Source organism: Aphelocoma coerulescens, chromosome 2 (assembly GCF_041296385.1).
Source record: "Aphelocoma coerulescens isolate FSJ_1873_10779 chromosome 2, UR_Acoe_1.0, whole genome shotgun sequence".
NCBI classification, from domain to species: domain Eukaryota; kingdom Metazoa; phylum Chordata; class Aves; order Passeriformes; family Corvidae; genus Aphelocoma; species Aphelocoma coerulescens.
This window is the reverse complement of record NC_091015.1, coordinates 125,666,720-125,694,220: the sequence shown is the minus strand read 5'-3', so window position 1 is coordinate 125,694,220 and position 27,501 is coordinate 125,666,720. Positions and strand designations below refer to the sequence as shown.

Sequence of the window (27,501 nt, the reverse complement as noted above, 5' to 3'; positions counted from 1 at the left end):
AGTAATGAATCCTTCACTAGAAACAAAAAAAAAAAATAGCTGGCAGTGACTGGAGGTTTTCACATCAGAGAATGGACTCCCATTCTAATCCTACAACATAACAAAATGATTTTGTAGTTAAGGTATGTCTATTCCTAGTCATCTACTACAGACTTTCCACTACAACTTGCATAAATTGTTTTCCTTTCTTGATTTTTAAAAGAAAACTTCTACCTTGACCATAGTGAGAATGAGTAGAAATCAACATTAAGTTAGCACAGAACAAATGAGCTTTTGTGTCAATCTACCCACACAAGAAAGAGTCCTAAAAGGGATAAGTTAGTTTTGTACTAATGCACTACTGCAATTCAGGAAAAGTTGCTGGTTGCTGAGTAGGACTCTTTGGTTGTCTAATGCTTTGCACAGTATACAGAATATGGACTTCAGCAATCTTTTCTGAGAATAGGGTTGCAATATATTTATCTTTGAATGTCTATGGGGACATCAATGGAACACTGGCATTTTGTTGCATTGAAAGAAGCCTGAGATTTCCCTACTCAAATACCTTAAAAAACTAGCAGCACAAACCACACTTGGAAGTTTCCTATTGCCTTTCTGCTCACTGCAAAAGAAAATTCATTATAACCAGATTCTTTGCATGGACAGTGAGCTTTTGGCTCACTGACTTGGGTGAATCTCTGTTTTCATTGAGGCTTTCAATATGTATTCAGTGAGGCTTAATACTGATTCTGGGACAGGTAAAAGAATAATAAAAATGTTAATTAAGGCTAAATCTTCATTTACAAATTCTCATGAATCTCGACAAAGCTACTTTACAGAATCATTGCAGGTTTACATTCCCAGATCATTGAGTCCCACCTTTAAACAATCACCAGTTTTTCAACTGGACCATAGCACTGTGTGCCATGTCCAGTCATTTCTTGAACAGCTCCAGGGATGTTGACTTCACCACCTCCCTGGACAGTCCATTCCAATGCTTAACAACCCTTTCCATGAGGAAATGCTTCCTGGTGTCCTACCTGAACCTCCCCTGGTATGACTTGAGGCCATTTCCTCTTGTCCTACCACTTGTTGCCTGAGAGAAGAGACCGACCCTGATGTGTCTACAGCCTCCTCTCAGGTGTTTGTAGAGAGTGATAAAGTCTCCCTGGAGCCTCCTTTTCTCCAGGCTAAACAACCCCAGCTCCCTCAGCTGCTCCTCATACGACTTAATTCTCTAGACCTTCACCAGCTTTTCTGGACACACTTGAAGTTTGGCCTCACCAGTGCCGAGTACAGTGAGACAACCACTGCCCTGGTCCTGCTGGCCACACTATTTTTTGATACTATTTTTGATACTTCTCATAATCCACGTAAGGATTTTTCTTAGAGCAGTAATAATTTATTGTGAAAAGTTTGAGACATTTATTCAGTCTCTTTCTCCATCAGATTCCTGGCTGTGAAATATGGCTTTGCTTCTCCATTTTGCACATGGTTTTTTTGTCTGTTTAAACTCCAGTTTCTCTCAAAGGCATACCTTTTCCATACTTGGTAGTATGTTAGGATTCACACTGGATGAAAGAACCACATGCTCCTGTAACACCAGCAATAATTGCTGTTACAGGTATTTTTAAAGGTATTCTTAAAGATAAACTTTCAGCTTCAGAGGCTGTCTTTTGTTCTACAAAAAAACCCAGAAAAATGTCCCCAGAGTTGCCCTACTAACTCCAAGTGAATCTTCTCACTCAGTTAAGTTTAGGATGAACTGGGTGTTTACACAAGCAAAAGGCATCTCACCAGAATTTTTCTGGGGAATAAGGACTTTGTGAAATCTTAGTATCTCTGAAAAGTCATTAGGAGGCTGAAGCAACAAGCTTTCTTAGCAAAGTCCTAGTATAAACTGTGGCAGAGGGAACTGATATGAAGGTTCTTGTAAATGTCTCATGAAAGGCTTATACCAAAGGCCTCTCAGAAATGTGCCCTTTCAAAGAGGACAATAACCATGAAAATACAGAAGAGATTATGATTTTATGTTTTCCTCATAGTTTTGCAGCATTCTGGTGTTTTATAGAACTAACAAACTATGACATTTGGCTTTCTCATGAGACTTTCCCAGCTTGTGGGGATACCACAAAAGTACCAGATGACATTATAATCTGGCAACATATATCGCTCACTTAGGCATTAAAAAGGCCAATAAAAATCATAAAACAACTAACATACTGAGTTACTCAATTATATAAGTGGTTCAGCCAAATTTCATTTTTTCCCCTCTTTCTGTCTGTCTCCCATTTTGATCTCATAGCACAGAAGGCCCAGTCTTGCTCACACAGGCAGAAAATTTAATTTGGGGATTGGTTTTAGCCAACTAGCTATGACGATGGCCAGTACCCATTAACAGTGTAAGACCGATGAGCAGATAATCTGCTCGCCACAAAAAAAAAGGTTAACCAATCTACACTGCTCCTCTCTCTCTATTACTCTTCAGTTTGGCACTAGAATCTCTAGCCACAGACACAGAAATTGTTCTGTAATGACAGGCATCACCAAATATAAACAGCTGGTAACCCTAAAATTAGACGTGCTGGCTGTCTCTTGATTTGGGGATATGTTTTATTATACCTTCCAACTAGCAAGCAAATTTTAAAGTTAACTTAACCCATTACAAGACCCTTTTATCTAATGGCTGGGCCTGCTGCTTTATGTACACTCTCTTCATTCTTATGAGGAGTTTTGCCAGCACAGAAATAGAATTTGTCTATAGCTAGTTGAAAATTTTCCATACAAAATACATTCTGACAGATAACTAGAGCTCTTGATTTAGCAAGATTTTTACATCTGAAGTTTCTCTTATCTTCAGAAAACATCAGCTTCCAGGTGACCAGACAGAGGAACCATTCAGCAACAAAATGAACCTGAAATAATTTTCAATTTTCAGCTGCAAGGCTGAAATTTGCAAGGCTGAATAGGCCTTCTAGCCAAGGACTCAGACAACACACTGCTTGTGGCAAGAAGGAAGAGATATGATGATCCTATTCCTCAGATGCATGCTAGTGAAGAAATCTGATGTATAGCAAAAAGCTCAGGCATAAAACACTTCACTACACATATTGTCATGGATCACTTAAAATTAACCCTCTATTTCCCAGTCTAAAATTTTGAGCTGTTCAGATTGTCATTAAATGTTGAAATGTCCTCTGGGGAATAATCAATAAAAGGACACACAATTAGCTCTAGTTCTTGTACCTACCTAGAAACCAACTGATACCTTCAAAGTTAGATATGCATGTCTGAACACTGGCCACTCATCTTTAATAAATATATATATTCAGGGCCAAATTTTTTTCTTTGACATCTTTCTTGATCTCTGAGCTTGAAATTAGTTGAAATCGTTAAATAACACGTTTATGTGGGTTTTTAAAAATTTTATGCAAACTCCTTTAACAGGACAATATTCATTCTGTCTTCTCATCACCATTACCAGAGTCATATAATGAACTTAGTAGTACTGCCAGATTCTATTAACAAGTTTCATTCATTTTTCTTGCATAGACTGGATGTAAAGCTGAATCTCTCCTACAAGAAGTGAGTAGAATGAAATTTTCTATATTTAGTTTAAAAGTTAACAATGACTGAGGGTCAAGATATTTGCTCTGACATTCACAAATGGGTGGAACTGCCGACACTCTATTAAAACTGCTAATTGAGGAAAAATTTAGGTGGGAATCACACTTGCACTTTGGTCACAGGGAAAGCTGGCAGGCTCAGGGAACCTTGCACCAAGTACAGAATGAAACGGCACATCATGAGTCATGCACTGAAATTACTTCTGACTGGGAGCAGCACACATCTGGCAGCGATGCACGGGAGATGGTGGGATACCTTTTCTTCCTCTCTCCTCTAAGCCTACCAGAAACCCCATAATTCAATTCTGATTCCCAGGACTGTTAGTAATAACAGAACACAGGCAGGGAGAGTGTGTCTTGAGATTTCGATTCAACAGCTTTTCCAGAGGAGGTGGTTGGCCACTCTGCATGGTTGCGGGAATATCACGCGGGACCTCATACAGCTCCCAAAACATGAGGGCTTCCAGCACCTCTTCCTCATGGGCATTCATCTGACTTTTTCCTCAGGTTTTCAGGGAAGAAAGCTTCTCTTCCTTGGCACCACAAAAGGTGGAAAATGGCCTGTTTCACAACTCTGTCAGAGTCTGTTAACATGCCTTAATAACGTCAAAGGTATAGTTTAATAGTGATCATACACAACATCATTAAAAGAGATCTGAGCTCATTTTGTTCACTTCATTTTCCACTGCCTCTTTATCTATTTGAGTTTGTAGCTTAGAAACTCATCAGTATTTCTTAGAAAGTTTCATGCCTCAAGGGCCACCATGCCCATAAATGTTAAAATACCTCATTCTGGGAGCACAATAAGAATACTGAAATAGTTTACAAACACATTACTGGTTTGGTTTTTACACATTACTGATTTGGTTTTTATGCCTATGTAATCTGCTTGAAAGTTCATTAATCTTTGAAAACTTCCTGGTCATTTTGTCAGCTTCTCTTTCTCCCTCAGCTTTCTAAAATAAAAGGCAAATACACTATTTAGTATACTGCTACAGAAGCAAATGAGGGCAGAATTCTGCTCCACTGTACAATAGAATTTGTGGTCATTTGGTGAATCCTAGTGTATCTCCAGGCATACAAAACACTGTTACTTAGTTAAATGGAAGGCATGCATGAATGACAGGCACACAGACTACTTTTCTAATTTCGTAGGAAATAGTCCAGTCACACAATACCAAAGCAGAGCCTGTTGGAAATCTTTCAATTCAGTGTTTGGGTACTTGTTTGGTTTGGGGTTTTTTTTATTTAAAAAAAAACAAATTCCTTGAAACCAAAACTATTTGTGTGAGTTTTCACTAGATTTGTTTTAGGAAAAGTTTCACAGGATGATGATCATTTTTTGGTCAAAATATGAGGTGGGGTTGGCAGAGGGTGGGGACAGACAAACAACTAACTTGGAACAACTGTGGAAACACTGTCCCAGGTTGCCCTTTTGGTTAGGTCACCTACCAGAGTGTGGGAAAACTTGAGTTCATATTTCAGTTCTACCTGCTTCAGAATAAGGTCTTGAACTTATGTTTCTTAACTCCCAGGGAAGTGTTAAGTCCATCAGGTGAACTGTGCCACAGGAACACTCTTTGGACTGCTAATAGCTAATTTGTTCTTTGTACAAAATCAGTTTTCATTGGAATAGAGGATTTAAGCTGAGACTCCTACATCAGTGTCTTTTCTAGTAACTCATCACTGTCCTGGAGAAGGATTCTGTAGCAGGCAAAAATTTCAAGGACTGGATTTCATGTTCATGGATGTTTCAGGTGCATGTTACAGAATGGCAAAAAGGATGTGTTGGAAATATTTTAAGGGACTAATTGAACCACCAACCATGTAGTTTTACTTCATGAGCGTAAGATCTAATGAAGAGATGTAAGATAATTCAAGTAAGAGACTAACTTGGTTGTAGAAGACTTTTGAACACAGTTCTTTGCTATTTGCTGCCTGGTTGCATTCAGTATCATTTTTGGTTTGCCTTTACAGTATATATAAAATATTGCCAAAATAAGACATGTAAGAAGAGTTCAGTCCAACTTTCTCCTAGATAGCCACTCTGGCCGTAGAACCAACTTTGAGGACTGTCTGCTTCTCACCCAAATTATGCTCAACTTCCACACAAAGGCACACTGCTTGGGCACATTTTCCTCCTCTTTCTCTGTATTTCCGTCCCCTTTTGTCCTACAAACTACGGAAATAAATGTTCCTTGTCAATTTTGTAAGGATCTTTAGAACTTTTGTAAGGATCTTCCTTTGTAAGGATCTTAGAACTGTGGATGGGGAGGCCTATTAAAGGGCTCAGAATAGAGTTTAGAACCATCCAGTGGCCAAAACAAATAATAGTTTTGCTCATCTCAGAGGTACTGAGGAAATATTTTGGTAGCTGTGTTCTGTAATTGTGATGTAATTCTCTTGCCACAAAAAATAACTTATGAACATAAAGAAATTCTCTTAACACAGCAAGTACAATGCTTGAAAGAAACAACTGACTTCACTATCATTTTCATGTCTTTGTCCAGAACAGTGATGTCTGACCCCACATATGTTAAAAAAACAGTCAAGCTCGCTCTGATGAGGAAGAAATGGGCTCTCATGCCTCAGTCTACAGAGTCATGGGCAATTTTTTGCTAGAGATACTTTACTTTGAAACAGGTCTCATAATTAGCTTATTCAGGCAAGAAAATCTCTTTCTCTTATTCTAACAATCTCAACAATAGTGACTGAGTGACTGATTAGACTGAACTGTGAGATCACAGTTATGGGAGAATTTCTTTTTGGTTTGACTTGTTTTTAAATTGAACATTTTACATCAGAATGAGACATTGGAAAGAACTTCAAAACAGAGTGATGTTTCAATCCAAATTATAGTCATTAAAAGGCAATTTTAATGCATGTAAAAAAGTCAGAAATAGTCAGGTATATATATTGCAACATTCTAGAAATTTATCATTATTGCAGGAAGAAGAAATGCTAGCAAAGTTCATTCTCACTGAACACAACAGCCTTTTAGAAGGGAAGGAAAGGAAAAAGACTTCTGAAATGTGCCTTCTACCAAGTGCAATAGTTACTGGTGTCTAGAAATAGATGTGACATCTAGTACAGTGTAGCAACATGAAGGCAAAGGCCCCCAAGCAACAAGTGCAATTGATTAGAAAATGAGAACAACATTGCAAGTACCCTGCACAGGAGATGAAAAGGCAGAGGAGTTCAGTGCACGTTCATAGACTTTGTACAAGAATATACATGTAATTCACAAACAGGTTGTACCACACCACAGGGAGCAGCAAGTGCTGACTGCAAAGTATATCATCCTGTCAGATCCCTGCAGACAATGGGACCTCACTAAGGGACAGGCCACATCATGCTTTTGTCCCCCAATTTTATGCTGTTTTGTTGGCTTTTGTTCACTAGATCCTTCCAGAGCAGCAGTCAGGGATGGGGGTAGTGTGGTGGTCTTTGTGATAGTCAGGGTCTAATATCAGACCTAGGCTATATTTTGCTCACCCTTCCTTATCTAGATTTTCTGAGCAATATAAGCATAAATCTTGTTTCTGTTAGACCAGGCTGAACTTCTACTCTGCTCATCCAATTGTAGGACTTGGGCCACAGCATAAGCTGATGGTGCCAAACTCCTTTCAGTCTGGGAAGATTTAGTGAACGGTTTTTATCTCCTATTATGTCCCATTTTTATACAGCACCACTTTATTAGGAATTTTGGAGTACAAAACCTTTAAGGGAAGGCTGTCCTCCTACATTAGTAATGGCAACACTTCTCAACTGCATGAGCAACCTGCCAAGCCCATTACACAGCCCATGAGTGCAAAGTAGAGATGACACAACTCGCTCAGAGAGCCAAAGGGAAGGGCAGCTCTAGGAACAGCAGCAGGGATGACCTGGCAGTGCTTTCACAGGCATTTCCTTGCTCGCTATTGCTCCAGTCAGGTCAAGTGTGCCATTGGACATCAGGGACAGCAGCAGGGCTGGTCTCAGATGCATCCACTGCTTTGCCCCCCTCTTGCCTCACTGACATGACAGAAGCTGCAGCTGACTTCTTCAGGTCCTACTTGTTGTTCAAGTCAGTTATGCCCTCACATGCACATAAACTATTATTCATTCCCTGCGCAGTGGAGCTTCAGCCTTTATCTGGTAGAAGGGTTGGTACCACTTAACTTAATTCTATGCAAAATCAGAGCATCTGCACATCCAGCCTTAAGTTTAGGGATATGAAAACATCATTTTGGAAGGTATCCTGTATGACAAAACCCATGAAACGTTTCTAAATTCCCACAGGTGGTTAAACCACTTGATTTCTGTCCTAGTGAGCAGCTTCTATCAGTTTTTGATAGTTTATCTACTGAGAGCTATGTTAAGAGTAGAGGTGATAAGAACATCAAAACAAAGAAAAATCTTCACAACAGGTAGCACTTGTCAAAAAAGTTCTGGATTTTTTTACAAGAAACTGCCTTTTAACAGAGGAAAAATTTGTAAGTTTTGTAAAAACTGTATGTGTTTGGTTGGTTTTTTTTCACAAAGGAGAAGAAAACCCAAAAATTTTATAGGAAAACATTTCAGGCTTACATATATTAAGCGTTATGGGAGAAAGTAACATTTTGTTCAGGACTGACAACATTTTCTTCTTTTTTTTTTTTTTAAGGCAACAAAAAAATCACACGTTGCTAATTAAGCTGTCTGGTGAACTGAGATTCTATAGGGATCTGGAATTGGAAATGGAAATACTAATTTGCTAGACTGAAATACAGTGCTGCCTAGAAGATGATATAATGACAGTGTAATTATTTTCTATATCTTCTATTTTGCTTTGCATTCACTAAGAACTCAGCTACAACTCTGATTTATTTTTTGGTTTGTTTCAAAAGCTTTTTCAGATTTTTAAACTCCAGAAACACAGGTAGATGCAGGTCCAGATATCCCTACTGTGTTAAGTGATGCCTTCAGCCAGCTGAAAACTCTTTTTGATCTCTCTGATAATACCAGGAAAGCACTGATCTGAAAAGGCAGATTACCACCAAGGATTAGGCAGTACAATAGCATGCTGAGAATGCAAGAGGATGATGAGGTTTAGCAAACAAGCTTGGAACATATTTGAACTCAGCATCAAACCCCAGTCCAAGCCATGGGGAAATCAGAAGAAAAATGAAAGAGTAGAGAATTGCCTTGAAAAATTATTTTATGAGAGAGGGTGAAATTGTCCAGTTACTAGGTTTTAACTAAAAATCAAGACAGAGCTAACTGAGCACATTCTGCACAGAAGAGTCTTCTCAGGCTGAATGGACACAGAGACTCAGCTACACTCTAATTTTCTTGAGACAATCCTTTAAGGCATGTGGCTGGAGCAGGTCACTGCTGTTGCTGCTGTCCTCAGGCAGTATAACACAGTGAAGACAGGATTTTACAAAGCCCTTTTTTTTCCAAGAAGAGATTTTTTTTTCAGGACTTGCCACAATAAATAGAGTGGTTATTTGGTATGTGAGATAAGTATTGGCCAATGTCATTTGAACACACTAGTTTTCTTTCAGCATTTTGTCACTTGACCAGTTAAATGCTAAGGTTAAAACGCTGTTACACAACATGTATCCACCCTACTGTGTGTCAGAAATGTGAGGAATGTTTGCAAGAAAGAGCAGCTGGCGTACAATTCCTGTCACCAATCCCCAAAGTCAAAATGGCTAACATTTCCTGGATCTGCTTAGCTCACCTACAGATAAATAGTTTGCAGTCTGTGTGTGCAAACAGGAGCAGAGTCATTAAAACTGGAGCAGGTCTTGGGCAACATCCAGTTTGCATGTTACATATTCATAAAAAGCTGTGTTAGAATGGCTTCCAACAGTGCAAACGTCAATGGAGCCTGCTGGAGCAAGCCTTAGGTATGCCATCTATGTGTCTGATTGCCTAGAGTTCAGAGGAACTTGCTGAATGTATTACCAAAGGGAATGAAAAAGCTTGCATACGGGTAGCTGGCCAGATCCAATTTCTGGATGCTTAAAAGTACATGTTGGTGTCAAACAGTTATACACCTTTAGTTTTTTTTTAGCTCATTTGTTTGTATAATCCTTGAGAATCTCAAACAGAAATACTTCATTTTGTTGTTCTTTCAAAGAACACATATTAATTTATGTTATAACAAAAATGTTCATTAAGCCTTGCCTAATAGCACTGATTATTTGTTTATTTTCACTCTGTGCAACCTATTTAATTGTGTGTACACATACCTATAATTACCACTTTGAAATGCAAATACACAGTTGCTAAGGATAACCTTTCTCATTTTTCAAGCAGCTAACACCTGTTTTTTATAAATGTTAACCATATCCTAAGCTCTGCAGAAAACAGCACATTTTAAGCTCTCCTCGCATTGCAGTGGCTGTCTACTGCACCAAATTATCCTCTCTGCCATTGTCACAGCTTCCTTTAGTCTATTACCAGTCATAGCCCCTGATGAAGGCTACAAGATCCCTTGGCTGAAGAACCTGCCAGCTTACAGCTGACCTTATGCTGGGGCTCCTCTAAGTGATAGGAACAGAGGTGGATATATTTTCTGTCTTCAACAGTGTCTCATCAAGCCTCCAACTCCACTTGTGCCTTATCGTTGGAAAGAGCTGGGCTGGTACAGAACCATTTGTGTTTCTTGATTATGCATCAGACAGCTTATTGCTGTCGAGTTGCACCCACAGATAGTGCACATGCTTCTCTCTGGAATGCGATTTTCTTCCTAAAGCAGGATTTGGGGGTTTGACTGAGCAGCGTGATGAGCAGAAGCTATCACAAAACAACAAGTTATCACATAACTTACTTCCTGTCAAACCCACAAAGTGCTTTCAAAATGATGATACCAACCCATCTTCCACACCTTTCCCCCCAAGCCCCAGCCCTTCTGCAATTAGACATCAGTGGTTACCCATGGAAGATTCTCTTTCAGCGTATTTATGTGAACAAATATTTGCTTGTCCCCCTGTTCACAGAAAGTGCATTAAAGAGGCATGTCAGTTAGTGTGGGCTGTCTTTGAACATGTTATGAATACTGTTTTGCAGGATTTGCCCAGCAGTAGATGAGAACAAGTAATGAGGAAACTAGGAACATGGGTAACGAGGCCAGAAGGTGTGGAAGCTTTCCAGGAGCAGGGGAGCTGGGGAGAGAAAAACTTGCCCTACCAATATATAGCCACAAACCTTTCTCAGGCTTTATTTATACTCCTTAATGGTCACTCTCAAGAAACAGTTTTTACCAGAATTTACCACATAAACTTCCATATAACTCCTGTAATTCCATAAACAGGGTAGGTAAGAGTGGGAAATTATTAGGGATTGATCGATCTTATTTACCTAATTGGGGGTAAAAGGGGGGGAACTGTGTCCTTGGAATCAGGTTGAGTACTTGTAACTGTAACCTTCTCACAGAGCCTCAAAGAGCTTCTTCCCCTCAATGCTTTTCAACCAATTTTTATTTGTATAAAAAATATAGAGATAAATAATGGGTTGAATTTTAAAAGAGTTCCCTCTATCTCTTAGTGGGCAGCACAGTAAAACTACCCAAATAATAATTTCAATTAGTGAATGAACAGATGATATCTCAGTTCAGCTTCAAGCCCTATCAAATGGTACTTTAATAGAAATACCATCAAAGCAGCACACAAATAACATACATATCTTTTAGATTACATAATTTGTTTGGAAATGTTTTCATACGGTTAAATAAACTTCAGAAAACTACAGTGGAGCCTTCATATAAATTAGCTGTAGTGCCTAAAATCCTATGAGCTATGAGATGTTAAAAAAAAAAGAAAAAAATTTAAATACATAGTGTTGCTGAGCAACACAGCTCACTCTTAAACAACTTTCCCTTGTATGAAGTGCTTCAGAAAGGGACTACTGTGGAGTCTGTGTAAGTACTTGCCCTATGGGTAGTGCGATTTTGTTACAATCCTTCAAAAAGCAGCTACACAGACTGGTACTGAATTCAATTATAAGGAGTCTCCAAGGTTATTCCATTACCTCTGTCTTTAGTTCACCATCTCAAATCAAAACTTCAGCTATTCTTTTTTGATTTCATTCATTAAAAAACAATAATTTGTATAAATTTTCAACATGGAAATGGCTCAAAAGCTCTTTTGTAGTCTCAACTGAAAAGTGTAAGAAAGTCTCTAACTTTACAAGATTTTGCTAAGGGCAGGATAGATTTCCCACAGTTCTACCTGGGTTTGTGCTGGCTGCTCAAGGTCTTGGAAAGTGCAGAGCAGAAGGTCAGTTCCTGATGGGCCCTGCTCTGGAGTGGGTCTGGATTGATGCCAGATTGCCAGCTTTGGGTTGCTGTGCAAGCATCAGCTCCAGGAGGACCAGCCCTTCCTCTGCCTTGCAGGGTCCCTCCCAGTGAGCTCAGAACATCAAACTGTCCCTGACTAGTAAAAAATGTTTCTCACAAATCAGAAATCTCACTTTCTTTTCTCACTGTCACTGGGGTGCTTAGGAAGGTCACATCACATTGCTTGGTTCTGACTTCAGCTCCTGTACACCTGCATTTCCTGCACATATATCTACCTGCATCTGCAGTGTTTGTAATGGCAACGAAAGGGTTAACCCGGGGAGCAGGTGGAAAGCAACCGAGCTGCAAAAACGGGGTAGGAGAACTGAGTCTGAAAGGTAATAAGGCCAGCAGGCAGGCCAAGAGAGGAGGGTATGAGCCTGCGGGGGAGCTGCCAGGGCCACCCTGGAGTGGGGGAGCCAGTGGGCTGCTGTATTGAGGTGAGGCAGGTGTCTCCTGGTAGCAGCAGATGTGGCTTTGATCTGTGGGCATACCTGGGTGGGGAGAGGTTTCCACAGGGTGGGAACACACTCTGGGGAGCTGACCCGTTTGCAAGGTTTGGTTCAGCTAGGTTTAAGTTCTCCTAAGTTTCTCCAGGAGCTCACACAAGGGATAGTTTACCTAGTTGGAGCAAGGTTGTTATTTACAGATTGATTTTTAAAGGTCTTTAGGCCTCTCCTGCCCATAAAAGTGGGAACTGAGCACTTAGATACCTCTTTAAAAATTGGGTCTTGCTTAAACTCCTCCCTCAGACCAGACCAGAGCCAAGCTTTCTCCTGAGGTTTGAAACGCTATAAATGAACCTTCTATATTGTTGCCTTATGCTTTCTACTTCAGGCACCTCATCCAGACAGAAAAGTAATGAAAGACCTGAAGAAAGTCGAGGGTTGGAAAGGAACAAAGCAGTCCTGTGGCTCTGGGTCCTGTTCCCAAAGCTATCGCTCACTCTCTGTGTGGCCTTGAGCAAGCCGCCAACAGGCCGATCCAGCTCCCAGTAAAGTCACTGGGGATTTTCCCATAGGCTCCAGTGAGTGCTAGATCAGGCCCTTAGATTCCTAACAGTCCCCTCATTACCCCCCCTCCAAAGCAGGCACAATAATATCCTGGTCTCAAAGGGTAGTTAGGGGACTAATTTATTAATATCCATAAAGCTTTTTCAGATCTACAGATGGAAGGCATTATGTCAGCACAAATTTTTCTTAATTATCATTCTCATGGTATTTCCAGTTGTCTCACTAAAGGCAAGAAGTTTCAAAAATCTTGTGAGAAAGTTTCTTCTCTAAAAATTGGACCCTGTTTCTGGCCCAAAGATGTGTGGAAACAGATACATTCAGATGGCACTGGAATGCAGGAATATTTACTGAAATAAGGCTCCGAATCCTTGAGGGTTTTGTATGAATCCTGAAGGCAGAGGAGTGCAATGCTATCAGAAGGACAGTCCCTGAATTTTATAAAAAACACCTAGAGCTTTAGTCTAGCAAGCAACAAGCTGAGACCAATATGTTCAAATTTGACTCTCAAGGCTTGCTGCTGATGGGAATTCTTTAAGCTCTGCTATGTCAGAGCATTTTCTGAGGAAGGGCAGTCTCTGGCTCAGGTTCTTTGTCCAGAGAAGGAAATGAGGAGTTCTTTCCCTCCCCACATCAGGGCCAGGCCGAGAAAAACAATGAGGTCAGGCCAGTAGGCAGCAGATAGGGAATTCCACAGGAGAGAGGTCTGCATGGGTGAGTAAGAATGTGTCATTTGGGGAAAGGAGGAAACACACTGCAAATATCACACACATATCCACTCACATGTATGCATGTGTATGTGTGTGTGTACATATATATATATATATATATGTATATCTCATAACAAACACTCCCTACAACTATTCCGCTCCATGTCCCCTGACCTGACTTTTGCATCTGTATGCTTTACGTATTTGACTTTAGACATCCTCACTCCTAAAGGCCAACACTGGGGAAAATCCACAGGTGTAAAATCAGCTGGAAAGACTGTGACAGAAGTACAGTAGAAACCAGTACCACAAATACAGCATTTCCCTTTTCCCTGTCATCTCACTCCTTACCCACATATAACCACACCCTTACAGGTAGAGAGCTTGCTATGCTGCTCTGGGAAAGCAGGTAAATGTTAATGTTCTGATGGATCCATCTCTTTCAGTTCAGGCATTATGTCAAAACTGGTCAAAGACAGGAAATTAACCTTCTCCCTCCCTCCCCCGACTGTGCACACACGCACAGACACACGCATGCAGAGCCACAGCCAAGGCCTTCGGCAAGCCAGCTGATAGCAATCAGTATTTTGAGAAGTGATAGCTCATCTGTAGATTCAGCATTCTTTTGCAGCAGAAGGTATTATGCAAACTAGCCCCATTAGAAAAGCAAACATCAAAGCAAAACATGTTTTCGAAGAGACAAATGCATAAACCATGTGGTACCTGACACTGAAACAGAAATAGGATAATTACTCTTTCTCTCAATGGAAAGCATAGCTGCAGAGGATAAAAAAGGTGTCTCATGCATTGTGCCTTGTAGTTTCCTGTACTGTGCATGAGAGCAGTCAGCCAGGAACATGCAGCAGGGGAGAGCCTTAAAGGGTAGATACCATCCTCCTCAGTGAAGGACAGAACATGAGCCAGACTGCAGCTGTTTGTAGAGTAGCACAGCTAGCCCTGCTCTCGGCACCAGCTGGAATGCAAGGTGCCACTCCAGCCTTAGGGGAAGGAGGAAAAAAAAAGAGTGCAGCTAAGGTTACACAATTACCTGTCTTGACAGTGTGCAACTTTTAAAAAAATATGCATACCACCCTGACCATAAGTAGCCACAAAGTATGCTTCATGGGTCCTCTGACTGAAGACTAAACAGAGCAAGCTCTCTGTAGGCAGATTTCTGCCTAGCAGTGGATGCTGTTGCTCAGTCACTACTACAAGGGGAAAAAAGCCCCCACGGGGCAGAATGGAAGATGGAAGGTGTGAAATGAGGCTTGGATGATGCCTGTCACAGTGCTGATAAGACAACACAGCCAGGTACCACTAATTCATTTAAATGAAGAGCCAAGTAAATCAGAGACTATCAGGACTTGTGCAAAAGTTGAACAAACTTTGTTTAGGGAGGAAGTGTTTGCCAAAGTTCCCAGGACAAGTTAGAAGTACATACACGTGCTCTCTCTTTCCTTCACCTCAGCCCCCCTCTTTTTCTCTTTCAGAGCCCATTTCTCCAGCACGAAGATCAACTATCAGGCCGAGAGAGAGAGAGTGTGAGATGGCCGACCTTGTCCTCCAGTGCTGAGGGCCTGTGGGTTTGGGCCAGGAACAGGAATTCCCTGTACAGACACTGAGTCTGCTAGAGGAGACAGGAGAGCCTGCTCCACAGAAGAGCACTTTGTTCACTGCCACCAAGGAAAACTTACACAACAGACACACACAACCATGGAAATATGAATATTTTAAAAGTGTGTTTTTTCCTAGAATACACAGTGCTCTTATTTCCTTAGGGGGGCAGTAAAAATTGGGCAGGAGCATATTGCCAAATGCATGAGCTAGTGAGGATATTAGTTCTGCATGCTGCAGTTACAGAGAGCAGGGCACCAGAGCAAGATCTGAATAGATTAACAATTCAGAATGTGTTACTGATAATTGAAATATCCACCAATCATGTTTAGCAGAGAGGTTGGGATTTTTTTAGTCCTCTCTGCTCCCTCAATATCTTTTCTGTTGATTCATCACTTCTTGGAAATTGCAAAGAGTTAAAATACTTTTCCTTTTGTGCCTCCAAAGTATATGTGTGTCAGTGTTCGTGTGTGTACTTAATTTCTATATGCAAAATCGGAGGTAGATATTAATACCAGAGAGTGCTCTTGTGCAGCTGTTTTGTGCTGCATCACTAGCACAGGGTAGCCCTTAAAATGGCCCAAGCAGGGCCATATGAATATAGATAAGACAGAAAGTTAAGACTAGCCTTTGTGTTGGGAAGCCTAGTCTAATTTCACATGCTTCCTGAGGTATCTTATTAAGCTGTTCGGAAAGGAATTCCTCTTGTTCCAGCCATCTAAAAAGTAGATGCCACAGTAGACACCCAGGCTTCCTATAGATTTAACCAAATGGTGATTCATCTTATCTTCATTTACTCCATTTGTCTTCATAGTTATTCCATATATTTATTTCTTTGTCCTGCCTAAAGAGTGAGCCCAGATGGATGGTTTAGACTTGACAGCTAACTTCTAGATGGCTAATATTAACTGATCTCTCTCTTCCTAGTTCATACTTCCCTATCTCACAGGGGTCATATGAGAAAACATTAATTAAAGATTATGAGTTGTTGCCTTTCTAATCAGAAGATACATAAATAGAGCTTAGACAGTGTATTTGCAACTGTGAATATCTTGTTATTTTCTGTACAGTCAAGGCTGCAACTATAACCAGCTGCAAAACACAGCCCAGTGTATGTGGATGCACCTCTGAATGTGGAACCATTCAAATGCCCCAACGCCCATGCGCTGGAGGAACCCAGCACATAAGGCTGTGGAAATGGAAGATTGCTGGGGGAAGCTTTGATGGGGGCACCAGGCAGGTATTCCTATTTCACCCCTAACACCAGCTCTCTCCCAAATACAGTGTGCTGCTGTTTAGTCGTGGTCTTCTAACTTAAACTGGGGAACTGGCCTAGAAAATAGTCACCACAGGAAACAGAGTCAGCTTTATATCACCTCCTACAGTGAGGCAGGAGCTTTTTGGTGAGAACCTCAGCTGTGGTCCGTAGGATACATGGATACATCACTCAGGGCTTGCCAGTAAAAGTTCATTTCTGAAAACTACTGCAGCACTGTGGTGCATATATTTGCACATACACAAGAACTCTGTATATTGTACACAGGATCATGGTTTCATTTTCACTCTGTCCTGATTTAACTCCATCAATAAAAGATTTACTTAAAGAATAAAGGAATTTGTCTAAAATCCTGTACAGTAAAGGATGTGACTTAGTCAAAGAAAATATGTGCTGATAGGAGACAGAAACCCTAGAATCCTATGAAGAGTGTTGCCTTGGAGATGCACTTTGCTTATGTACAGGTATCTTGCCATTCTTCTTGTGCCACAGCCAACTGGGAACCTTATGTTTTTCCACCAATAATGTAAATAACTGCACAGCTTAGTGTTGTATCCCCCAGACTAGAAAGATTTAACTTTGTAGACACCAGAGCTCTTAGCTCCTAAGAAGTGTTACTATGATATTCTTCAGCTGATTTGGCTCTTACCCACCACCTCTCCCAATTACTATCCTTGTCTCAAATTCCTCATGTACCACTAAAAGTACTGTGGTGGGTTGGCCCCGGATGCCCACCAAAGCTGCTCTATCACTCACCTCTTCAGCTGGACAGGGAAGAGAAAATACAATGAAAGGCTTGTGGGATGAGACAAGGATAGGGAGGGATCCCTCAGAAATTACCATCATGGGCAAAACAGACTCAGCTTGGGGAAGTTCTTTGCATTTGTTACAATCAAATCAGAATAGGATAATGAGAAATAAAACCAAATCTTAAAAACACCTTCCAAACACTTTTCCTTTACCCCTAGGCCTAATTTTACTTCCAATTTTTCTCTATCTCCTCCCCCCAGCAGAGGATGGGGATGGGGAATGGGGGCTACAGCCAATTCATCACACATTGTCTCTGCTTATTCTTCCTCCTCAGGGGGAGGACTTCTTGTACCATGTTCCAGCATAGGTCCCTTCCATAGGGTGCAGTCCTTCAGGAAAAGACTGCTTCAGCATGGGTCCCCCATGGAGTCACAAGTCCTGCCAGAAAACCTGCTCTAGCTTGGGCTCTTCACAGGGCCACAGGTTCTGCCAGGAACCTGCTCTTCCCTAGGCTTCCCACAAGTTCACAGACTCCTTTGGGCATCCTCCTTCTCCAATGTGGGTTCCTCCATGAGCTGCAGGTGGATATTTGCTCCACTGTGGACCTCCATGGGCTGCAGGGGGAGAGTCTTCCTACCATGGTCTTCACCGTGGATTGCAGGGGAATTTCTGCTCTGGAACCTGAAGCAGCTCTTCCTCTTCCTTTTTCCCCACAGCTTTATATCCTGGGCATGATGTCATTTGGTCTGGAACATCCCTTTGGTCTGTTGGGGTCACCTGTCCCAGATGTGCCTCTTCCCACCCTCCCATGCACCCCCAGCCTCCTCACCATCACAGCAGTATGAAAAGCAGAGAAGGCCTTGGCTCTGTGTAAGCCCTGCTCAGCAATAACGAAAACATCTCTGTATTATCAACCCTGTGTCCAGCACAAATCCAAAACACAGCCCCACAACAGCTACTGTGAAGAAAATTAAGTCTACCCTAGCCAAAACCAACACAACAGGGCATTGTAGTATGTGGTTGATCAGAGAAAGCAAAGAGCCCATTAGCTGTAGATGAGGATAAGGGAGGAGCATGTTTTCAGTAGTTATCCTGATGGATCTATCAGCTATGAGGTCCTCCAGAGGCAAGGGAGTCACTGAAGTGGGCAAGGAGAGGAGAACTGCAGAAATTTTCCAATCATCTGGAAAAAGCTTCAGAAGTTTTCAGTGAGTAGGAAACTGAGGAAAATGCATTTGATATCATACAAAGGAGGGGGAAATCAGTGCAATTGAAGAGTGGGTGCTTGGGGTCAGGAAAACCAAGCCAAAGACTTGAGGAAACAGATTGTTTGGTTCAAAGCGTTTTTGAACCTAAGAAATATTAATTTTGGTTCAAGGAAAAGACATATTCCAAGTTAGTTCCTATTTTAATTGGATCAATTCGCATGTTTATAACTACCATAATTGGAAAGTATGTGATTTGTAAATATCATTTAAATAAGATGAAATCTAGCATACTTTTTTCTTTCTAATAATATAATCCAAGTTTATTGGCTTTTGCATATAGTCTGTAATTCAGATGTGTACATAAAATTGTCTTTCTTTTGTAGATTAATATCATTACGAATTATTACAGATGTTTCATCCTAACATAATTTATACTGTGATGATCAAGGTATTATTGTAATATCCACACACTGAAAATTAAAACGGGTAAACACAGCTTTTTATCAAAATTAGAAAAGTTCCAAAGACCTTCAGAACCCTTTGTCTGGAGGTGAATTGGCATCAATTGTAAAATATATTTTTAAATCTGGAGGAATGTTCAAGATGCATAAAAAGTTATCCTTTCATTTCTGTTAATGACAAATCTCAAAATGTGTTTCAAATTCCACAAGTATACTAAGTACTTGGAGGTGACAGCCTACTGTTTTAATTTGCCTTTTTAGATGTCCTTTGCATTTGCCAATAATGCTCTTGTATCACAAATAGAAAAACACAAACAAAAAACACAAACAGAGAAATGGAAAAAACCATCACTTGCCATTTTAGAGATCTGGTTGAAGTACATTAGAAGTGCAAATGCTGGGAGAGTATCGTGAAGTGTTAATCATGCATGAATTCATAACCATTCAGAGTAGCATTCCTGGTGGCAAGCTGTTGCTAAATAGCATTTCCCTGAGCATCACCAGCATATGCAATTAATGTTGTTTGCTAGGCATCATTCCTCTGCTTTGGGCAGTGACCAGAAGACCCTAATGTGCAGTTAGAGAAAATACCCTTTCAGTGTTTTCCCCCTGGCAGAAAATTCAACACACAGAAAATTCAACTAGTGGCTCTGGAGGAATCTCAAGTCTGCCACATAGGTGGTCTGCTGCCTGCTGAAGAAGTCTGGATACCTTTTTATTTGGGACATAATTTTTCTGTCACAGTATGCTCTCTGCTCAGAATTTTCAGACTCACACTTTAAATCAAGCCTGAGGTTCCTCCAAAGCATAGTTTGAAAAAATCCTGAGGAACTATTTTTAGCACTGCTGCAGAAAGGGTCAGAGGATCCCCACAGAGGTGAGGGTTAGTCTATGTATAGCTATGGCAGCTACCTGATTTCTAGGTGACTACAGGTAACACATTTCCTGTATTCCATTCTGACAGAAAGTCTCCATTCTTCTGGTCTGGGCTCTGCTTCAGTCATTACAGAGCTAAATGCTGTGTGTCTGCCAAGAAAGTAGAACAGCAAAAAATCCCCAAACAGTAAGTGGGACTGAATCTCAAACCAGGATACTCAGGTTGCAGGGTACACATGCATGTGTGTGTGTGTGTCTGTAGAGACTGACAAGTATGCATGCACACAGGCAAGTATGCATATTGCACACCAAAAACATGTAGCATGCGGGGTGCACAGAAACAAGCCTTGATATTTCACCCAAAAAGCAGCAATTCATGTTGTGAAGAATACCTCTTCTGCAAGACAGATATCCCCTCAAACAAATAGAAAGAAAAACTGGGGGGGGAGAAAAAAAGGCCAACCAACAAGAGAATAATAGCATACCCCAAATGTAGTCTGGTCTGGAGAAGAAACAGTCATGCTGCTGGTTGGCATAGAGAATAAATTAATTTCAAGACAAAGAAACAAAGTCCTTACTATTCCCTTCTGGAAAAATGCAATCCTTAGCTCAGCATCTCTGTCCTTGAATCTTGTGGAAGTGACTTCAGCAGATTCAGCTCACCAGACTCAGAAGTCTGCATGGCCCATGATGATTGTTAGAAAATACCAATATTTAAAGGAAGTCTATTTATATTTTGTAAGAACTGGAAATATTATAGTACCAAAACTACTGATGATTCTCTATTTATGCATAAAAGAGATTTTGTTGGCTATGTTGACTTTGAAGAAATGAACAGTAGATGATACCTCAATTTAATAAAACTGACCTGTTGCATTTGACTATGACATTGTTCCTTAGAACAGTTATTGAACACTTTTTCAAGTTAAACAGCTATATAAAGCAGAAGTTCAGTTTTCTTCTATTTCCTCTGCTCTCTTCAATTGTTTTTGTCAGCTTTCAAAGGTGTTATCCATATGAGAACAGATCAGTTGCTCAAGATCTGCATCATTATTTCGGTACAGACTGCATTTACATTATATGTTAAGCTTGGAACAAGGGAAAGTTGCATCTGCTTGGACATGGAGTAATCCAGAGCTACCAGAATTGTGGCAGTAAAGCCACACTCATATATAATGCAGAAATTAAGAGATGCACACAGGGAGAAAGAGTTCCAGCACAGGAAGTAAATACATCTTTTATTAACCCCAAGGAAGGTGAATTTGCTATGAATAGTGCCATAAGTCTGATTTCAGTTTAATGGCTTACTGCTTATATTAAAGACAACAGAAGCTACCTAGCACTGAAGTTCAGGTCTAAAACAAGTCTGTATTCAAGGATCACAAAGAAAGGAAGGTCAGCCAAGGAGAAATATCCAGGTGGAAAGCTACTTTTCTCAAACTTGTCACCACAACATCCAGAAATGGAATGTGAGAGACCACTCTCAGAAGCAGCTGAACAACAAAATGATCAGAAACATATTTATTCTGGTTCCACCTTCTTGTTACAGATAAATTAGATCCATAGCATATAGCCAAATGAGAAGTACATCAGAAGTCCAATAATCTGGTCATACACAGAAAAGCAGCGGCTGCCTTCCTGTTTGTGGGCCTGGATTCCAGAATATGCAGTTGGGTAGCATCTCTCTGTCCTCCTTATTAGGTAATGTGTCCACAAAACCAAGACATTACATTAATACAATTCAGACAATTCCACAAATATTTCCCCAAGAGAAGCCATCTGATGGCCTGCGTTTTAAGGAATTTGCCTTCTTTAGTCCAGGATTGCTTCAGGTGACCCAAGAGAATATAAAAGTAGTGCATATTAAGCAAGAGATGTTTGGTTTGAATTACTAAGATTTCTCTGAAATTGAGTTTTCTACTCTCCCAAAAGAAGGTGCAAAATCCCATTTGAGTAGAACTAATCTCATAAATTGTAATATAACATCCAGTAGAAATAAATAAATTACCTCAAGGACCAAGTATTCAGATTTATTTCAAAAGGCAGGCCTGTAAAAATGAATCACAGCTAATGTACCTGACAATTTGCATTTGCATATATGTAGATTGAGAAAATAATTTTAAAACAACTATTCTATGGAAAAAACCACCAGATTATTGCCTACACTATTTAAACACACACAATAGTGCTTATTTTATTTTCCAGTTTACCAAATAGAAATATGGCACATCGTTTATCAATTTCAGTATTAAAGGCTCATGATGTTTAGAAAGGGAGGGAAGGATGAAGCATATGTGAGCATGGATTTAGCTGTTTGTGTCAGATACATGTGATTCTTTTTAGACACATTTTTCCTATAGCATTCAAAAACATAGTCACCATCCAATTAAATTACAGCATGGAAACCCTTGCAGATTGTTCAAGAGAAAAATGTCCAACATAATACATCTTGATACTCAGTTAAAGGCTCTGATTAAAAGAAATCCTTTAATGACCACCAAATGCCATATTCAAGCCCACTCACTTTCTCCATCAAGTAGCACTACACTTAGGGCTGAATGTGAGCATAACCATTTTTCTGAATCTGAAAAAAAAGGTTTCATGTTATTAAGAAATTGCTTTATTTGAAAATATTACTTTAACATCCTCTACATGGATATTTACAGTCTTATTTTCTAAGTGTGGACTTCTGGAAGGTTCTCAGGTAACCACTAGCAAGCATATATTACAAACCCTACGCTTTTGTCAGTCCAACCTGGATATATGTTGCTAAAGCATGCAGCTGCAGAGCCTTGGCTCTTAACTCAGGCGCTAAAACTTGAGCTGTGCACTTTCTGACCTGGAAACTCAAATGAGAGGGCACCTGACACATAAACTGGGACCATTCCCAGACTCAGGGAATGCTGCTGTGGTCCCACATATTTGGATGCATTGCCCTGAAGTGTGTAACCCTCTAGTTAGTGTGCATTACAAACCTTCCCAGTCTCAAGAGCCTGATCCACCAAGGTTATGAGATTTTAAAACAGCCAGCTAAAGGCTTTGGCTTCAGCTTTATGGCAGCTTATGCTTTATAGCTGTATTCAAAGCCTTCTTGTCAGTCTAAAAGAGGCTGACACCTTGAGTGCTCTCCACTCCTGTCAATAGCTGTCAAAGTTAAAGGCACTCAAGGATTCCTAGCTGCAAATCAAAGTGATGCATTAACAAAAAACTGCGTTGGAGCAGCATACATTTTCCTTCTAGGAGTAAAATTTGGGCTTCAGATCATCTTATTTTTAAAATTAGCTTAAATTAGTGAAAAAAAAAATAGAACCTATTTATTTGTTTGATGCAGACCTGTATATTAAAGAAACACTGAGGGAATAATTGCAAACCGCAGAACTGTCCTCCCACTGGTCTCATGCTACCAAGGTTACTTTACACCACATATGTATGATAACTGGCATTCCATGTGCTATGTCAAGACTAACTCACTGACACTGTGTATTTTTTTATTACCATAATTTCCCTCAAAATAATTTTGTGGGAAGAAATGGTGAAGAAAATCTGCAGGGTTATATTTTCATTTGAACTTATAGAATGTCTTGGCTACAAGTACAGCACCACTTGGATTACACTATCATTGAGTTGCTGCTGGAGTCTTCAACTTGAATAAAGGAACAGAGAAGCTGCATTACTTTCAAAAGTTTGAGCACATCTCTGCTACACACAAGTATAAGGGTGGGATAGGAATTCAACCAAAAGATAGTAATTAAAATGTGCTTCTAAATGAGGAAAATATAATTATTTTCATTGCCAATATCTTGAATTTTTAAGATAAAACAAAATCCTATTAAATTCCATTTTAAGATTTTTTGAAAGAAACAAAAGAAAGCAGAAAGAAGGAAACGAAATAAGACAAAGAAAAATGGCAGCAGTGGCAGAATAGCCAACTGGGAGAGTTATTTCCTTTATGGAAAAACTGTGGTTTAGATTTCCCTTTGGAGCCATCTTCTTAAAACACAATTTTCAGGAACTATAAGGAGAACACAGACCCAAGAAAAAGTGCTTTGAAAGTATTTCTGTTCAGTGTGAAATACTCATATTTGTGCTCATAAAAAGTTTGCTTCCCTTTTTGATAGGATGCCCAAAAAGAACTCCCAAAAAGGAAGCAACATTCCTGTAACTATTTTTTTCCCCAACACTCCTGTAACTACTTTTTTCCCCACCAACCATGCACTGTATTGAGTTTGTCAGTCCTCAAGAGCACTGCTGTTCTGTGCATTATTTCTTTTCCTAAATATATATATATATATATATTTTATATATCTTTATATATATATATATATGTAAAGAAGCTAAAATAGTAAAAAAGAGATCAGTTGCCATTTAGAAAATGAACAGACCTCATTTAACAGATAGAAAATATCTGGTAACAATACATTTAATTGAATAAGTCAAAGTGTAGCTGTTTGTTCCGTCCTCATTAGAGGAGGATTGCATTCAATGTATTTGAAGTGAACAATTTGTATAGCGTGCATCTGTAGCTGTAGAGTTTTCAATTTCTCAGGCAGAGAAATCTCTCCATTGCTTTGTGCCATAATGAAGCTCCTTCTCCTCCCAGCAGCTCGTGGGACCAGGCCAAGCCAAGCCAAACACACCTTGCTGGCTTTTACAGCTTCATCTGCGGCTTCATCACGCATTTGGTGAGTCACAACCATTGATGTGCATGTAACAAAGTGGATTCCATGGACCCACATACTAACAGAGAGTCTTATTTTCTTTCCTTACCCTAATCTGCAGAGGCTTCAGTCCCAAAATACCCTCTGGGACTGTCAACACCACTTCTTTGTAACAAGGGCCTGTGTCTAGGGAGCATCTCTGTTTGCAGCAATTAAATGTATTTCGGATATTCACATGTGCTGTGGCTACCTCATAACAAAAACATACTGGATTATGAAGAGATTTAACTTTTCTAAGCCACTGTCATCTTGCCACCCATTTAATTTTAGAAGTAATAGTAGTCACACACCAGTCATGGAGGAGTGGATCCAAGTTTAACAGGATTCCTTAGGGAACACTGAAAAGGCACATCAAGAATGAAGCTTCAGGGACACAGACCAAAGGTTGATAAATATTTTCCACATGCTGGGTGCATTGGGGAAAAGAAGAAAAAACAACAGCAGCCTTTGTATCCTTGACCCTTTGCCTACTGTGCATTTTGGACAATCATATACATGCAATCATAGCCTAATGAGAGCCTGCATGACTTGCCAAAGCTAAAGTTTGACCTCAATCAAAAAGTGATTTCTGCAGAGATGAAGGAGGATTAGGAAAAATGTATTTCAATTTCTCATCAGACCAGTGTTAACCAAGCTGATGAAGTTATCTTGCCCCTGTAGAATCAGTATTTTATTAAAGAAACCCTGTGCTGAAGTTCTGAATTATGCAAACAAGCACTGTGCCAAAAAAGCTTTCAGTGGCACGTTCACATCATATTCTTTCCAACTATATTAGTGGATACTGCAGCTGGTTACATCTGCACTAAACTGCCTCTATAGTTGATTTTTGGCTGAATCCCAGGGGAGATTCTATTAGCTTGATAACAGTTTGGTAGGTTGGAGTTTCTTTTAAGGAAAAAAAAAAGACCCCAATATATCTTAATGTTCAACTCTCTAAATGCTTCACGTGACTCAAACCTTCTCAAGGTTTCATCAGCTCCAACTATTTCATAGTGCATTCTCCACATATTATTTAAAGATACTATTTCAGTTGGAAATGTAACCCTGCCCTTGTACAAGCATCACTCTGCAGAAGATGCTAAACATTCATCTCATTACTATTACATTGTACATAAAACAACACACCTAATACAATTGCTATCAGCTTAATTAACAAGATTGCAAGGAGATAGTTGGAATGAGCGCAAACAGTACTGTGATTTTCTTCAGATGCCTGCATCCACTGAAAACACCTCAGCTTAAGAGCAGGAAATAACTTCTCAGGTGCACAGTGAGACTGCAGATCTTAACTCTGAGCTCCACTTCTTCCCACCAAAAAAGTCAGCCTGTGCTGCAGCAATGGGAGCAAGATATTTATGGCATGAACTCAGTTAACTTGTGGAGTGCTAAGACATAGTGTACATTCAGGGGTTGGGCACCATTAACGTTAATGAAAGGCTAAGATGTACATCCACAAGTTTTTACAGATGATGCATGAATGGATATGTATCATACTTCCTAAGGGCACTAAATCAGCAACACGGCAAACCCAAAATTAAACAGCTCTTGCTTGAACACAACACATTGAACGGCTTGTTTCTTTGAGCAAATGGGTTTGTGCGAGGGAAATCAAAATTTAGGACAGTACATATGTGGAATGAATATACAGATAAGCAAAACAAAGAGCTCTGCTTGTGATCCTATGTAACAAAATTTTACATTTAGTGTTTGCAGCTTGCTGGGGGTTGGGCTTTTCTTTATTTCCTCCTTGTTAGGGGGGGAGGAGGGTGGGTATAAAAGCCCAGAGGAAAATAACCAAGACAAAAAGAGAAAAAACATCATAAAAGCATTTCAAGAGGAAAATATGGTATTCAAATACAGCATGCCCAACAAAAGAAATACCATACAGTGTAGTCATATACCAGCATTAAGTGATTCAAGAGTGCCCCTCCTGACTGTTACTGTCACACCACTGTAACAATGGGCTGGCAAGAGGGGAGAGAAGAATATATTTCAGTTTTCTATTCTTTTTTAGTGGGCCACAAGTCTGTCTTCAGCTACATATGTGCAATGCTGAAGTTCTTCCATGCTGTCTTGGGTTGCACAGACACCTGTAAATAATGTGTCTGTTGAGGCAGATAAACTACTTTAAAAAGAAACCCAGAACCAGTAGTTTTCTTACATTATATTGTTCAAAAAAATGTGCTTGAACTCAAAAGACAGCAAAGCAATTCAATCTATTTTATTTCTGATGTGAGGAAGGGCTGTTTGCCACCAGGTGATTCAGGAGGTGCCTTGAGGTCCCCCAGCCTTTGGTGCCTCACATTTGAGCTGCCACTTTTCCTCCACAGGAGCAGCTCTGCCTCCCCCAGGGAGGGAAAGGGGGCAGAGCTGTGGGTCTGCAGCTGGCTCTGAGTATATACACCTCAGCCACCACTTCACTAGGGACCTGCTGCGGTGATTAAAAGGGAGGTCAGGGAAAGAGGATCATCTCAGAACTGCAGTCATCCCCAGAAACTGGATCTCTTACCTGCTACCACAGCTAAATCTGGAAAACAGGGGATCTAATCAGGACCCCTGTTCACCCAGGCTGTTTCTTTGATTCTGTCATGGACAATACTAATCTGTCCACCAAGTATCTCTTTTACTTCTCAATTTCAGCAACTTAGGCAGGCAGGTTTTACTAGGAAGCAGGCCAGGCTTGCACAAATTAGACAATATACTCTGTAATGTGTAGACACTTTTGTATTCCTCATCTCATCACCACAGACTCAGCAAAATTTGGCTTATTATTCAAAAATTTCTTTAAGGTCTGAATTTATTGAGAATTTTCTTGCTATACTTAACTGCAATGCCTCTATTCAAGCTTGTTTATTACAGGATTTCTCAGTATGATCTTTGCATTCCAGTTACCTCAGCACAAGCTGTGATGACCCACAAAAAAAGAATTCATTTTCCTACCTTAGCTTACATACCTGTTGGTGCT

At 40.1% G+C, this 27,501-nt stretch overlaps 1 long non-coding RNA gene across 3 annotated transcripts in view; it reads right to left on the bottom strand.

Annotated features, from left to right (window-relative positions):
• Positions 1 to 27,501, bottom strand: part of LOC138105088 (uncharacterized) — a 128,140-nt gene that overhangs the window by 62,479 nt on the left and 38,160 nt on the right. For 2 of the 3 annotated variants that reach the window (XR_011148379.1, XR_011148381.1), the window contains exon 1: positions 1,020 to 1,108. The exons of the other annotated variant lie outside the window; for it this stretch is intronic. This is a non-coding gene — a long non-coding RNA (uncharacterized lncRNA). Of the gene's footprint in view, positions 1 to 1,019; positions 1,109 to 27,501 lie in introns of those variants that run through there. 3 annotated transcript variants of the gene reach the window in all.